Below are 15,168 nucleotides of genomic sequence, written 5' to 3' on the forward strand. Positions count from 1 at the left end.
ATAAAATAATCCCCACTAATTACTCTGAAAAATCAGTGCAGTGACAAAGAATTTCAGCCATTTTTGTTCTTCCAATATATACCTGTTAACCTATGGAGATCTGGTCACTAAGGAAAGACCAGATAACTTACAGGCTCACTATTAAATTTAGAAGCACCAATTATAAATAAATAAACCTCAATTTAACTTTGGAATAGAATTTCTAGTTCTTTTTGTCAAAGTAAAAAAAAACTGTTACAGCAGCCACTGGAGGGAGGACTTGATATTAAAATGAGGATGAAACAAGCACACAGAATTTTATGTATTGTTTGCAAGAATTCAATTGAAACACTCACTGATATTAGTTTAAATGACAAACAGAAGAAATTGGATGAGAGGGCTGGATTTCCTTTCTTTCACAAATAGATGTTGAATGAGCTGGAGTCTGACGGTCCAGAAACAAACAGTGGAAACATTACAGAGCTCCCTGAATACTTACTCAGTGCAGCTAATTAGATGATCCCTTTATAAAACATCTTCTATTTGTTTGCTCCAGTAGCTAAGACAAGCACATGACCTAAAGACAACAGTTATTGTTTCCATGAGAACTTACATTATTTTCCAAGTGTCTTGCCTTTGCAATCAAACTTCAGTGATCTATCAGAAAATATATTACACATATTCTTCAACCTCAATGTCTAGCAATACTGAATATCATTTGGCATCATAAATATTTTGGCTTCGCATGAGACAGGAAGCATTTTCACTAGACTCCTATTAATACAACTGGTGGATTCACAAATGATCACTGAGTTTCAAAAACAAAACAGACTTTTGCACATTATGGTAATATGTACACATACTTCATGATCTTTTTAGTGAAGTAGTACCAGAAGCCTGGATCTTGACAGTGCTTGATTTGAAAACGAGCAGTATCAAAGTATATGTTCTACTGTATTCTGACTCTGAAACAAATGCAGATAAATAGATTTTTAGACACTTTTTTTTTTTCCAGCTAGAAATGCAGGAAAAAAAAAAAAAACAAAAAAACCACAAAACAAACAACAAACAAAAAACCTAAAACTTTGTATAAGATTTTGCCCTCTACATTAGCGATAGTTGAAATAAAGTCAATGTTTTGTGGTACAAATATTCCATGTAAAGGACATAAATAATTGCAATGCTAACCCATTACAAGTGCAGCACAGAAGAAAACACTGGCACTATCAGGAAGCAAAAATCCATATAGTTTATCTGAATATGAGTTACCAGAATGCCTGGTTACAGTGCTTTATTAGAAGACAGCTGAATTAATCTTGCTTTTTGTAAACCGACATTTTAAGGAAAGGACGAGTAGGGATTAGACTAGTGCAGTGCTCCTGCTGAAATCAGTTTTACTTGAAATAGATATTTGGATGACAGCTGGGTTCTTATTTCTTTCTCTGTACAGGCTCAGAAAAAGCACAAAATACACTTTGTAATCTGTAGTTGGTTTTTTGTTTGTCTAATTCTATTTTATCCCTGCTTATAGGACATGACATTCAACATCAATAACATTGCTTCAATTAATGTTATACTTCACTTTCTTCTACTTACAAAGACCTTATTTTCTTACACGTTTCCCACACTTTAGCTCTGAAGGACAATTATTTCCAATCTGCTTTAGACTAAATGGTTTTGAGTAGGTTCAGCTAAAATGTCAACATCTTGTATATGAAGAAGGTTCAGAAGCAGTATCTTTTACTCAGTTTTGCTGTTAATGAGCAGCTATGGCATCTCCATGTTGCAGAGATCAGAAACTTTGCCAGAGGATCAGTTTAGCATGCAGTGTGTGCCTCTTCCTTCTCCCCTTAGAGCCTGCCCAGATCTGCACAAATAAAACTTGCTTTTTGCACACATTTATTACAGACTTATTAAGACTTATCAGAATTTCCACAAAATTTACCTATTTGCCTAGAGCACACTCTGTACAGTTGCAGAAAACCAGAGGGAAGACACACAGGAGGAGAGAAATAAATGTTAGAAGAGCAGGATCTTTTACCACTTGAGTACAAATAAATTGGCAAGAATCCCAAGTCCCTGAATCTTGGTATATCTTCACATTCTAACAAATGGTGGTGGGATTTGCTGATAAAGTACAAGACTGCAGCTGCCACTAGAGTTTGATTTATTTCCACACGATCTACCTTCTAATGTTATTTACCCTTAAGCTTAGTAGGCGTTTTACTATGAGCTATATGCATTAATGCACCTATCATGTCAAGCAACATGGCTTCATGCGCTGAAATTCTAATTATTCTAGTTCAACATTCTTGAAATGTTGAAAACGACTTCCATAACCATATGCCTGTAGATCAAATAAACATGTTAAAAGGATACAAAAACAGGAAGCACAGCCTCAACATAGAGACTTACATGATGGTCTTATCGTTAACCAGCAAAAGGTTCAAAATGAGCATCTAAGAATTTTCTGCAGCAGCAACATCAAATGCTTAACACGGTACTCTCTAAAGCACTGATCTTCCATATATTTTAAGTGTGTAGAAAACCCCATTTCTTTGGAAGACGCAGATGGGTAGTGTCTACTGAATCATGCAAGTAATTTTGGAGACAGAAAAAGCAATCCTGCAGCAGAGACACAAGAATGGTGCCTAGGATAATTCTGCTGAAGGAAAGAATGTGCTCTTACACGACTCAATTCCATTCAAACAAAATGTTCTCAGATAATTTCTTCCTGTACTTCTTTCATTTTCTGGGTGTTCAATCCGCTTCAATGCTCAGAACCAGGGATTGCAAGATGCCAGTTTTAAAACTTCGAAGAATCTTCCCTACTTTTTTCAAGCTCAGCACAACAGGTGAGTCTTTGCCGCTGAGAAGGGCAACAATTTCATGATCCCTCTTCTACTATCATCTACCACAGAAATGCCACTGAGAATCCTCTACACACAATAGATGATAGGAAAAATTCAAGGAATCCGTGTTGATGAAGAACTACTGCTCTGCAATTAAAGCCTCAAAAAAAACCCGTGTAATACATAGTAATGTTATATGCAGTATAAGATTTGCATTGTGTTGTTCCACAGTACACAGGACTACATATCAAGCAATGGGGACAAATAGAAATGTTGAAGAAACACAAATTTGGCAAACAGTTGTGTGCGAAATGGTCTTTTAATTACAGAATCATATTTTCTCACAGTGTACATTGCAAGGATAAGTAATATTGGCACAATATTACTTCATAATTGCCCTGTGACAGTTTATAAAAAAGAAAACTGTCTTGGATGAATTTTTAAGATGATTGCCTTAGACTGCTGGTTTTAACAGAATTCTGGCTTGAAAGATGGGGTGGAGAATACTGACTCTCAACAGCCTCATCTCTGTACATACTAAGTAGTTAGAGGACAAAGCCAGAATTTTTAATCTTTTTTTTTAATGTCAGCTTCTCTCAAGCAATCCCATGGGTCAGCTGGGAAGGGAAAAAGGCCTCTAGAAACAGAAAAACTCTAAGACTATTAAAAGAGCCTTCTCTTAGGAGAGACACCAAAGTAATTTACAGGACCACTACAGACAAAGAGGGAGAGACTAGAAAATTCCCGGGAAATCATTTCTGCTTTGGCTACCATCAAAAGCTGCCTAGATATGTATGTATCTAGTACTTTAACTTTTTCTCCCCGTCCCTAGCTCTGCTCTTAATAGTTTGCCTTTCAAAAGAGCTACGTGCCATTAATTGAAGACTCTTGAAAAGACAAATGACAAAGTAGCTGAAGATCCATTGAACACAGGCTGTTAGCCCAGATCCTAGCACACAGCAAAGTATTTTTAATCCTCGTGAAGACTCTCAGCTGAGAGGGAGCGCAAAAAGAGCCTAGGAAAGAGTAAGGGGCGCCTCCAGCTTTCTGGGACACACCTCTTTATCTCCTCCCAAAAGGTGCACATGCAAAGAATTAACATCACCCAGACTATTCTGCTTCTAACAAAAATACAGCAGTATCTAAGACCAAAGGAAGCTATTCCAAATTAAATCATATACAAAAGAAATAGGCATGTGAGGCTACTGAAGACGTCATTTTATCATCAAGACCCGCTGCTTTGGTATCAGACACCCCAGATTCTCACAGCGTATATACCTCTTCTTTGCAGCACTGTCTGCCTCAGTGGATCTACCCTACAGCTCTGCCCACCATTTCTTCCACCACAAGAGATTTCTCCTCTTTTTGGCGTTTTTCTCAGCTTTAGTAATATTGTACCTCATATTTCTTTGCCTGCTCCTCAACCTTAGAAGCAGCATATATTTTCTGGCCAACTGAACAGAGGAGTACTGCTTCATTTCAACCACCTATCATGCAAAGCAAATAGCCCTGTGAAACACATGAAGTCTACAAATTTGGTTCTGTGGGATTATCACTTACCAGCACCACATTACATTATAAATAAATGATATTAATAATATAAACATATCATCCATTTAGTCCACAATTTAAGAACAACTTCATCTTAAAATTCTGATCAGCAGCTTTCTTTCGCTTTCTACTACAAAATAACAAAAAGGACCAAGATAAAGCAAGGCAAGTAGATATGCATCTTGTATAAACTTCAGAAAAATGTGGAAAAATATTCTACTAATTGCCTACTTCAGTAAGTACAATCAGACTTCTTTAGATAGCCCTGCTATTGCCTTGTCTCCAAGCTTTCTGTATCTGCCCAGAGTCAATCATGGCATCATGGAGCAGAGTGGTTTGGAAAAGATCTCTAGAAATCATCTGCAACAACCTTCTGTCACAAGCATGGCCTATTCATCAGGTAATCCAGCATAATGCCAAGATAAGCCTTCGCTATTTCCAGTAAGGGAGACTCCACTGCTCCTCTGCAGAACTTATTCTAATGTTAAATATTTCCAATAGATTTTCTTGTCCTTACATCCAGATGAAGTTTCCTGTCTCACCATACATCCTTATGAAAAAGAAACTTAAAAAGATAACTTCTTCACCATAAATACCTTCTAGAAATTGGACGACTGAGGAAATCATTCCAACTCTTCTCTCTGCTGAACATCCTTGAACCATTCTTCAAATGCCAAGTTCTCTAATCATCCTGGAGGCTACCTGCTATATCTACAATTTCACATCTGTCTTGAACTGAGGAGACAAACAAGATGAAGCACAAAATCACCAAGATTGGAAAAGACCTACAAGACCATCCAGTCCAACCATCCACTATCACCAATAGCTCTCACTAACCCATATCCCTCAACACAAAATCCAATCGTTCCTTGAACATGTCCAGGGTCGGTGACTCCACCACCTCCCTGGCAGCCCATTCCACTGCCTGACCACTCTTACACAGAAGTAGTATTTCCTAATGTCCAGCCTAAATCTACCCTGGCGCAGCTTGAAGCCATTCTTTCTAGTCCTATCACCAGTTACACAAGAGAAGAGGCCGACCCCCAGCTCACTACAACTCCCTTCAGGAAGTTATAGAGAGCAATGAGGTCTCCCCTGAGCCTCCTCTTCTCCAGACTGAACATTCCCAGCTCCTTCAGCCTCTCCTCATAAGCCCTGTGCTCCAGACCCCTCACCAGCTTTGCTGCCCTTCTTTGAACCCGCTGCAGGGCCTCAATGTCTTTCTTGCAGTGAGGGCCCCAAAACTGGACACAGCACTCGAGGTGCGGCCTCACCAGAGCTGAGTACAGGGGGACAATCACTGCCCTGTTCCTGCTGGCAACAAGGTATACCTGAGGTATGCTCCTACTGGTACAGGAGATTAGTCAATTTGCCCTCATTGCCACAGAGGTACAGTTCTAGCCATGTACAGACAGCTGTCCAAAAGGTTCTCTAGCTCCTTTTAGTAGAGCTATATCCTAGCCAGGCATTACGAACCTGTGGTGCTGCTTGGAAATTACACCTGTGCACATTCACAGTGAAGTTGAGCAGCTGTAAGAAATGGTTTGTGTTAGCCTCAAGTTTAAACACGCTGTCCTAACAGTAGCCATTCCAAACAAGAGCTAAAAAACTTTACCAATCATTCCAAGCAAAAACAATGAAGTTCTTGGCTTATTTTGTGGAAAACATTACATTTTCTACCAGCTTGAATAAACTTTTACTAGGAGGACTGTCTTACTGTAGCCACAGACTCTGTTGGCAAAGATCAGCCAAGCACTACCAAACTCAAGTGTGCGTTGATGGAAGCAGCAGACAAGCGGAGACTGGAGATGCTACCTAATATAATAAAAAGCATCTCCAAAGATTTATAGTTTTTGCATGGAAGGTTTTGAGTTTCAGGCCAGATAGAATGATATAACTGATGAGAATTATTTCCTGTTAATGGGAGACTTTGTATTTCCCTCAGCTAACCAATTCTAAGACCAATCACTTGTATTTAAATACAGAGTATCACACAAAAAGGCATGCAATCTAAATTTTATTAGCTCTTAAATTAACCCACCACTCTCTATGATAGTTTCAAAGGTTACTGGTTTTTGTACTTTGTTTCCAGTCTGAATTAGTAAAGCTTTAGGCTCCAGTCACTAGGAATTATGTTTCTCTATATTAAGTCTTTCTCTGCTTGTCTAACTCCACAGGACAAACAGTGGTAGCTTCCCTGGATTTCTGTGCTTCAGTTCTGAAAATCTGACTTGCCTTTTTTTTTTTTTTTTTTTTTTTTTTCCTGTGGACATAATTTATCACATAACTGGATAACAGCAAATAAATTCTTTACTATTTATCATTTTACCACTTTCAAGTTGAAATCAAATTTTACTATGATTTAACATTATTTCCCAAAGATAGTTACTGACTTGCTAGATAGTTCTTATAAATATTTATTGAAGATCACCACTCCTGAAGACTGCTTCTAATTCGAACTTTCTAAGGAAGAAAAGTTCCTAAGATCCTCATGAAGCAGCTACTTAGCTTACACTGAACAGTCTTTAAGTTTGAACAGGACTTATTTTAAGTAGTTAGCTTACATAATATTAAATTATACTGCAGCAGTAACTGTAATAAAGCAAACCCATAATCTGAATGAAGTTTATTCTGTCATTTAATTATCAATATAATTTTCCATTAATATTCCACTCATTTAATCAAGTTGTGACAGTCTAATTTGTTATTGTCTTCATTGACCTATCTTCTATCAAGCACTGACACACCAGCACTTCCCTCATCTTCCAGTATTTCTTAATCGTTCCAAGTATTATTTAAAATGAGTAACAATAGACAAAGAACTTCCTTTAATACATCTTTTATCATTCTTTGGGTCAACTTTAATAAATAATCAGCCCCAAAAATTACAATAACTAACAACGAAAATGAAGTGCCACAGAAAACAGAGGACACTCAAATTGTTAGCAAATTCAGACTGAGACTAGATGATTATTGAGAAGGAATACTGCAGTTAAACTTATCTTATTCATTTGAATTCTGCAATAGCCTAAAAATGTAACTGCTACAACAGAGTTTATCAATGCAAATATAGTAATTACAGGATTTGAGCAAATAATCCGTTGCCCTATTCTGTTTTTATACCTCCCTAAGACCACGTGGATAATACATAAACCTCACAAATCATGTGAAAAAACTACATGCATAACTAAGGCCTGTCCATATTAAGGCACTTATTTTTCAGTCCACCCTACAGCAGCTGACCACACTGCTTCCTAAAACGACATGGAAATGAATGCAACAAAAGCACAGACACATTACATAGTGTACTGCATGGAAAAATATGAACCATCATCAGTTTCATCCACTGTAACAAGGGACTTCTGTAAAACATACTACCAACTTTCTCACATAACAGATGAATTTTAAGAAAGTCTCCAAGATATTGAAATAATACTATCTTTAAAAGCATTCTTACATAAGAGAATTAGTTTAAAAATGAAGCAGGACAAGGAAAAATGAATCTGTAAAGAAAACTTACAGCAAGGGAAAAAGTTTGCAACAATCCACATTATAACATGCATAGACAGAGTTCATTTATTTTTCTGCAGAGGCTTGTAAGATGCTATGCTTTGGTTTTGTGACAAAGACAGCAGAGAGAGTGCACCGAAGTTGCTGAGCAGCTCTGCACAGAGCCAAGTGCTTCTCTGTTTCTCACAATACCAAGATAACAAGGAGCTAGTAGTGCAACAGGAGCTGGAGGGACACAGAATGAGGACAGTTGACCAAAGGGATGTTTCATACTACATGGCACTGTGCTCAGCAATAAAAGGTGGGGAAAAGAAGGAAGAAATGGGGGACATAGAGCCATGATTTTTGTCTGATCAAGAAACTGTTAGGCAAACGAGCCCTGCTTGTTTAGAAATGGCTGAACATCTGCCTTCCAGTTTGGAAGTAGCAAACAGATTCCTTGTTCTCCTGGAGTTTCATGTGTGGCTTTTCCTTTACCTGGTAAGCCGTCTTTACCTCAAAACTAATGCAGCAGATGTAAAATATGTCCCAGCTACACATCTATCTAGCTATTGTGACAATTAGTAATCAAGTTATGACAGTGTGCTCCCACTCTGCTCCCAACATCCTCCTTCAGCCTCAATGTCACATGCAAGATCTTATTCTTGTGGACAAATGGGCATGTGCTAGATACTACGAGTCTAGCACCTTACTCACGAAAGAGGAGCAGCCCAAAAGCCCCCTGAGCTCTCCATTACAGGATCCCCCTTGAGTAGGGACGTCTCTTGAGATTACTCCTGTAGAGAATCCCTTACACCTGTGGAGATGCCTTGCTGATGCAGACACTCAACAAGTGACTATTAAACTTGGCTAGTTTTTCTAAGACTGTATCTTTGATTGTGTACATGTAATCTTGCAGACATAAAACCACTGACCAAGCCTGGGACAAGGTGTGGATTCAGCTGCACTTAGGCTCCTGACCTCTGTAGTTCAAGATCTCTAGAAAGCAAAAGAGAAGCTCATAATTCAACAGAACGGCCTCCTGCATGTTTAACTCTATGTTGCCAATACCAAGTGTATCCAACCATTCTGAATCCTCTTTAGTCACTGTCCACTTTGTTAAATCGCTGTATCAGTAAATACATTCCTGCTTCCCTCTTAGGAGTGATGCAAACAGTGTAGTCATTTCCATCTGTGACAGAACTTCAAATTAAATGGAAAGCAATTACCAAAATAAGCCTATACCTAAAAATGGCTCAATTTTGAAATATTTCTCAATCTTGCAGGACACGTTTCAGGCAAACGTTTCGGTTTCACTGGACAGATCTTTTGGACAACTAAACAACAGTCTAAAGCATCATGAAACATAATTTATTTTGCGGCAAGCTGCTTCAACTTGGAAAGAGGAAATTCCACAATTTAGAAGAGAGCAGGAAACTCTTCTTAGGCTGTATATATAAGGTCGCTCAAAATTTCAAATGAGACCTGAATAAGTCAATTAGTGAAAATGATCCTGGCACAGAATCATAAAATCATAGAATTGCAAGGTTGGAAATGACCTGCAAGATCATCTAGTCCAACCATCCTCCCACTACCACTGCTACCACAAGTCTCTAAACCATATAGCATAGCTAACAACATCCTGGGCTGCTTCAGAAAAACAGCGCCAGCAGCTCTGAGTTCCCCAGTAGAACAGACATGAGTATACCCTTAGGGAGTCCAGTGAAGGGTTTCAAAGAGCAACCCTTTGCAACCCTGCCAAGAGCATCTGAAGTCTTTGAAGAGGTTGAGAGTTGCGACTGTCCATCCTGGAGGAGGCTTGGTACAAAAAAGGTGAAGAGAAGTATTATCAGTGCCTATTAAATGCCTGAAGGGAGAGTAAAGACTACTAAGGTGGAAACTTCCTAGTGGTGTTCAGTGAGAGGACAACAGAAAATAGGCATAAATTTAATGTCAACAAATTCCATCTGAACCTAAGAAAAACTTCTTACTCTTAAAGTGGTAACACTGGAACAGGATGCCCAGACAGCAACTGTCTCTGATCTTGGAAATGACCATAACTTTCAGAACAGTCCAGCTCTCAGTGACATTACAAAGGGTAAAGAAGTGATGCTAGACAAAGCGTGTGATTGTACATTTACAAATATACATTTAAACACATATTAGTTGCCACTCACAACAGCAATGAACAGCTTTAAACATGAGATATGAAAATCATTACAAGCATCACATGTGAGAATTAGAGTTTGTAGGTTAAGAAGTTTTACTTTTTTGCGCTGTAAGGCTTTTAATTGTAATTCTTCAATTTGTGTGAAATAGCCGAAATGAAATACCATCAAGAAACTGTCAAAACCACTAAGACCACAGCCATGGCAAATGTGAAATCTGACAATACCAGATGTTACTCATTCTATCGGTAATCATTCTTTTAGGTTCATTAAGAGGCCTTCAAGCTGGATAAAATCATTATGTAGATGCATGGAACCTTAAAAACTGTCTACACTGTCTTTCCATAGATGGCAGCACAAGATAAATATGTACGTCATCATTACCACTGACACTCTGGAAACAGTAAATTCTGTAAGTACCTGGAAATATCAAAACTCAGATTGTTCATGTGCATTTAGTTCAGCTCCCATGCACTCCAATTTTACACACACACACAAAAAAAAAAAAAAAAAAAAGTGAAGAAAATCAAAGCAGGGACGTGTCTGGAGAACAAGCCTTGCGACTGGCAGAGGGAACAGGTGTTATTTAGCCTACAGAAAAGGAGGAGTTAGGAAGGGGCGTTGGGGAAACTCTATAACTCTCCATAACAGTCCTGCCTGTCATGATGTTTCAGGAGGGTAGTTTTCCTAATTTGAACGTCTTCTGTCACAACCCTTTAGCTCCTGATTATCAACAGTTTGGAAATCGATGACCTTTGTGTATGCCCTTTAGCAACCCTTTCCATACTTGCAGACTGTAATCATGCCTTTATTATTCCCCTGGAGTATAAAGAAATAATGTATTTTCCCCTAAAAGACTTTCTCACAGGCTTAAACTCCTTAAATGAGATACCTCATACTGATCAAGGAATGTGCAGAAGAATGAAATCATCATGACATTTTCAAATACGTTACTTTTAACCAAATACCCCAGAATGATTACTCTTTTTGCAACAGCATGTTACTGACTCATGTTCAGACTATGAATCATCTCAAATAAAAAAAATATTTTATCTGTAATTATTGCAATTTAGCACTTATAGAGGGAACTATCTAGCCTAAGCATGCTCCTTTGCATTTGTTTCTTCCTACTGTATTATTTCTTCCATGCTATTTTTCTAATTTCTCTAAGCAATTTGAAATTCTGAAGTTACACTTCACTTGGCCTGCTACTGTATGCAAAGTAATAAATGTACTCTTTCTGTCATTATCATCCAAGTAATTAGAAAAGACACTTTTTTTCTTGCAACTCCTTTTCTGCCTTTTTGAGCACACAGAATGAAGATGCTCACTTGGTACACAGCTGTTTAGTTTCTCATTCGACCTTCCTCTGCCAAGCTTCAAGAATAACGTTTCTACCATACTCAGTTCATCCTCCCCCATATTTTACTGCCTTTCAACCATTCTCTTCTGTTTTTCATATAAGTTCCCAGTTCCACTTGGCCTTAGTTCACCCTGACAGCTCCAGCTATCAATCCATTCCCTTCCTTCCTAAGTTATCCTCATTTGCCCTTTCACATTGAACAGAGATACGGCCAACTTAACAACCTGTTCCAATTCTCCTCCTGATCACTCCCATCACCTAGAATCATTCATGCTGCAGAAGGAACAGGGGACTACAAAAGCCCCCAGAGGTTTTCCAGAAACCCAGCTCCCTGCTGTCCACTTCCAATGGTCACACTCATCCCAAGAAAAACTGTTACTTGTTCCATGCTGCAGTTGCACAAGTCTAAACAGCTAAAAGGGCACAGCAGTTGTTGTACTGGTAGAATCACTGTTAGTTTTTACATACTGAAACTGAACTGGATGTCCCTCCCCTTACACAAAAATAGACCTTGCTAAATTTGCTATTCAAAGAACAAAGGCTCTATACCACACAATCACATACCTGGAAAGGGACCCCTGGAGGTCAGCTTGCTTACTGAAGGAAAGATGTATTAGAATAGGATGCTTGGGCACCTCTCCATCCAAGTTCTGAATGTTTTCAAGGATGGCAGTTCCATAACATCTTTGGGCAACATCCCTATGCTTAACTATAATCAGAGGAAACTTACTGACCACTCTTTCCCGTAAAGTAAAACACTGCAGTTTATCTGCTACTCTGCATTGCAATGAAAAGTGAAGTTTAGAACAACCAAAGAAAACAAAAATATTAAGTTATCCACACCACAACCTTCTTACAGAAAACCAGATACTTTAATCCTGGCCATATCCATCAACCTTTCTTATACTCCTATTAGTAGTACTCTCTGAAGATAATAGTCATCTAGAATTTTTTTAAACAAAATGTTATTTTAGATGTTTCCTATGGCAATTGCTAAGCCAGCAAAATCTGAGCTTCTCAGAGGAATGCCAGCTTTGAAAAATTCAGTTCCCCTATAATGTACCAATGCCCAATAATGTACCTATAAAGACAGTACCAACCAGATACTGACATTTTCTCTCTCAGAGCAACAAAACGCAGGCATGGATTGGTGTCATTAAGGAACTGGACTTCCCATCTTAGCATAACTCCATTCCTCCCAGGCTCCCTTCCCTGGACCAACTACCCACACAGGCAGTGGCTTCAACTTCTTGTTATTTTGGTTTGGTCCTCTACAGTTGCTCCTTAAGGACTTATCCTAATTTTTCTTACTATTCAAATATTCAGTAGAAAGAAAAACGATTGTGAATCGTGAAGTGGCACAATTCACATGAATGTAATGCAGGGTACGCAGCCTATTTAGTCAGAGCAAAAACGGGGCTCATATGGCATTGTAAACCAAAAATGTGTGTCTATTTCCAAGTTGCTGACAACTAGAAATTACATCTTAACATATAAAGCACAAGCGAAGATCTAGCTGCAGATTTGAAATCTCACATGGCAGGATGGTTATGCATCTGCTGCATCTTGTTGGAAATAAAGTTTCATTATCACAGTGGACTTAAGACCAAGTGACATAACCTGGAGCTCTCATGCTGCCATTATCAGAACACGTTTAACATTTCTAAAAAAAAAAAAAAAAAAAATTGAGGACAAGTTCTTATGCTGAGAAATATTAAATCCAACCCAAGAGAAAGCCGTGTTCGACTTCATCCGGACATAACAAGTACCCCACTGTGTCATAGAGAACAAATGTAGAACAAAGACAGCTCCTGCCCCCAGGACTTAGAATCAAAGGTCCATATTACCAAACACATTTTTGCAAAACGACTTAAGCAGTCCCACCCCCTACGCATGCCACCATCTCAACTGTGCTGACAGAACTGTTTGTAGCAATGCACCATGAACCAACTCAGGAATCAGATCTGAGTAAAACCAGAACAGGGAGCTGTTCAGAGTGAAAACTTCCTTTATTTCTTTTCATCCTTTTTCTTTTTTTTTCTTCTCCTTTCAATTATCAACTTCCAGGTTCAGTTCATTATCTGGTAAAACTGAGGAAAGGAGAACAGAAAATGACAGGAAAATTTAACTGCTCTACTAGAACTTTGAAAGTCATTTTGAACATGGGCAAGTAGGAAATGCAGACAGCTAAAAGGAAAAAAAAAAAAAAAAGATGCATATCACTATGATAATCAGTTTTTCCTTCCTTTAAATTTCAAATCATCTTGCTTCAAAATGTAAGCATTTGAATCAACAAGATGACTCCATTATTTTTTGTCTCACTGACTATAATGTATCAAATATGAGTCTGCAATACAAACAGCTTTATTGATTTTGATGTCTCTACTTGCTCTCTCACTGGTTGGATGTGGACAACTACATTTATATGGTCTCATAAACTGGTAAATGAATATCAGCTTAAAATGTATTGGAGAAAGGCAACACTGGAATATTCCAAAGTTTGATCCAGGCGAGTTCCACAAACACAGAGGAACAGAAAGTACACTGTGTGCAAGTTAGTCAGACTTGAGCCAACACGAGGCTGAAGGTACATCTCTTTTTAAAAATATCTCCAGTTTTGTTTTTAACTATGGTGACAGTTTCTACTTAAATCTGATACTCTTAATCAAGACCAGCAAGTATGCTCTACAGGATGAATTACAGGCTTATTGTTGGAAACAACAACAAAATCCTAGATGCTGCCAAATTTGTTTGCTTATACTCAGGACAAGAAAGAAAAAAAGCAAAGAGTGAATACGGCTCAGATAAACAAGACAACTGAGATTTGGATGGAATTTATGCTCATGGTGCAATACATAAATATGATACTCACTCAAATGTGAATTTCAAGTCTTTGTGAATCCAGGCTCACATAAGTTTAAAAGAGACTACGACCAACCACATTATCTGTTGCATTTGATCTTCAACACAACATTCAAGCCAGCCTGGAGTTGTAATTGGTACACTGACAACACAGTCAATCAGAATCATCCTGTTCATCTTCTCAGACAAATAGTCTTTATTTAAAAAAAAAAACAACAAAACAAACAGGATAGTTTTCCTTCCAGCACAGAGGTCAGATGACAACTGTAAAGTACAACAGAACTGCTAGCTTCCAGCATGTATCAAAAATAAAACAACGAGGCCTACTATGCCTTCTTCCTAAGACAAAAAATACTTCAAGCAAGATAAGGAAGAGGAGAACCCGATATTTGCCACCTTATTTGCTAAAAGAAAGTTTCCTAAATTTACTCCAGCAGTGATTTGTGTAATAATACAGTTTTTGAAAGAACACTTACTTTATGTCAGTATTAAAAATCACAACTTACTACATTAAAATGTCTATATAGTAGAGTTAACACAGACTGCTGCCTTTCTATATCTGCTGGGCAACAGAAAGCTGAAAGACTTAGAAACCAAAGTGACTACAAAGCCTAAAATTAGCTTAATCAGCTCTATGTAGTGCATCTTTTCTCTGCTGGATACCAACTGAAGAGAATATTCATTGAAGTACTGGGGAGGTTTCAACAAGCAGGACCTTGATATGGCTGAAATCCCCTTCAGGAGGGTGCAACAGGAGCAAAAGCTGTGACATCACAACAGTGCAAACCCACAAAGCAGGTCACGATTCTAACTAGCAGCATCATCAATAACTGACTCACACTAGCAGAGAGCTTAAGAAACTGGTAAGGGGGCTGATTCCCACAGTCAGCTCACATAGAAGGTA

The 15,168-nt window shown here is 38.3% G+C and overlaps 1 protein-coding gene across 9 annotated transcripts in view; it reads right to left on the reverse strand.

The window, feature by feature from the left end:
• Window positions 1-15,168, reverse strand: part of FAM172A (family with sequence similarity 172 member A) — a 254,889-nt gene that overhangs the window by 236,552 nt on the left and 3,169 nt on the right. The window contains exons 1-2 of one of the 9 annotated variants that reach the window (XM_042823124.1): window positions 843-931; window positions 479-556 (exon numbers count right to left, since the gene is read on the reverse strand). The exons of 1 other annotated variant lie outside the window; for it this stretch is intronic. The gene's annotated coding sequence lies outside the window, so the exon portion shown is untranslated. Of the gene's footprint in view, window positions 1-478; window positions 557-842; window positions 941-15,168 lie in introns of those variants that run through there. 7 more of the 9 variants (XM_042823128.1, XM_042823129.1, XM_042823120.1 and 4 more) reach the window with 7 other exon arrangements.

This window comes from Centrocercus urophasianus, unplaced genomic scaffold (genome assembly GCF_019232065.1).
Source record: "Centrocercus urophasianus isolate 14NV4802_14NV808 unplaced genomic scaffold, USGS_Curo_1.0 seq_21, whole genome shotgun sequence".
NCBI classification, from domain to species: domain Eukaryota; kingdom Metazoa; phylum Chordata; class Aves; order Galliformes; family Phasianidae; genus Centrocercus; species Centrocercus urophasianus.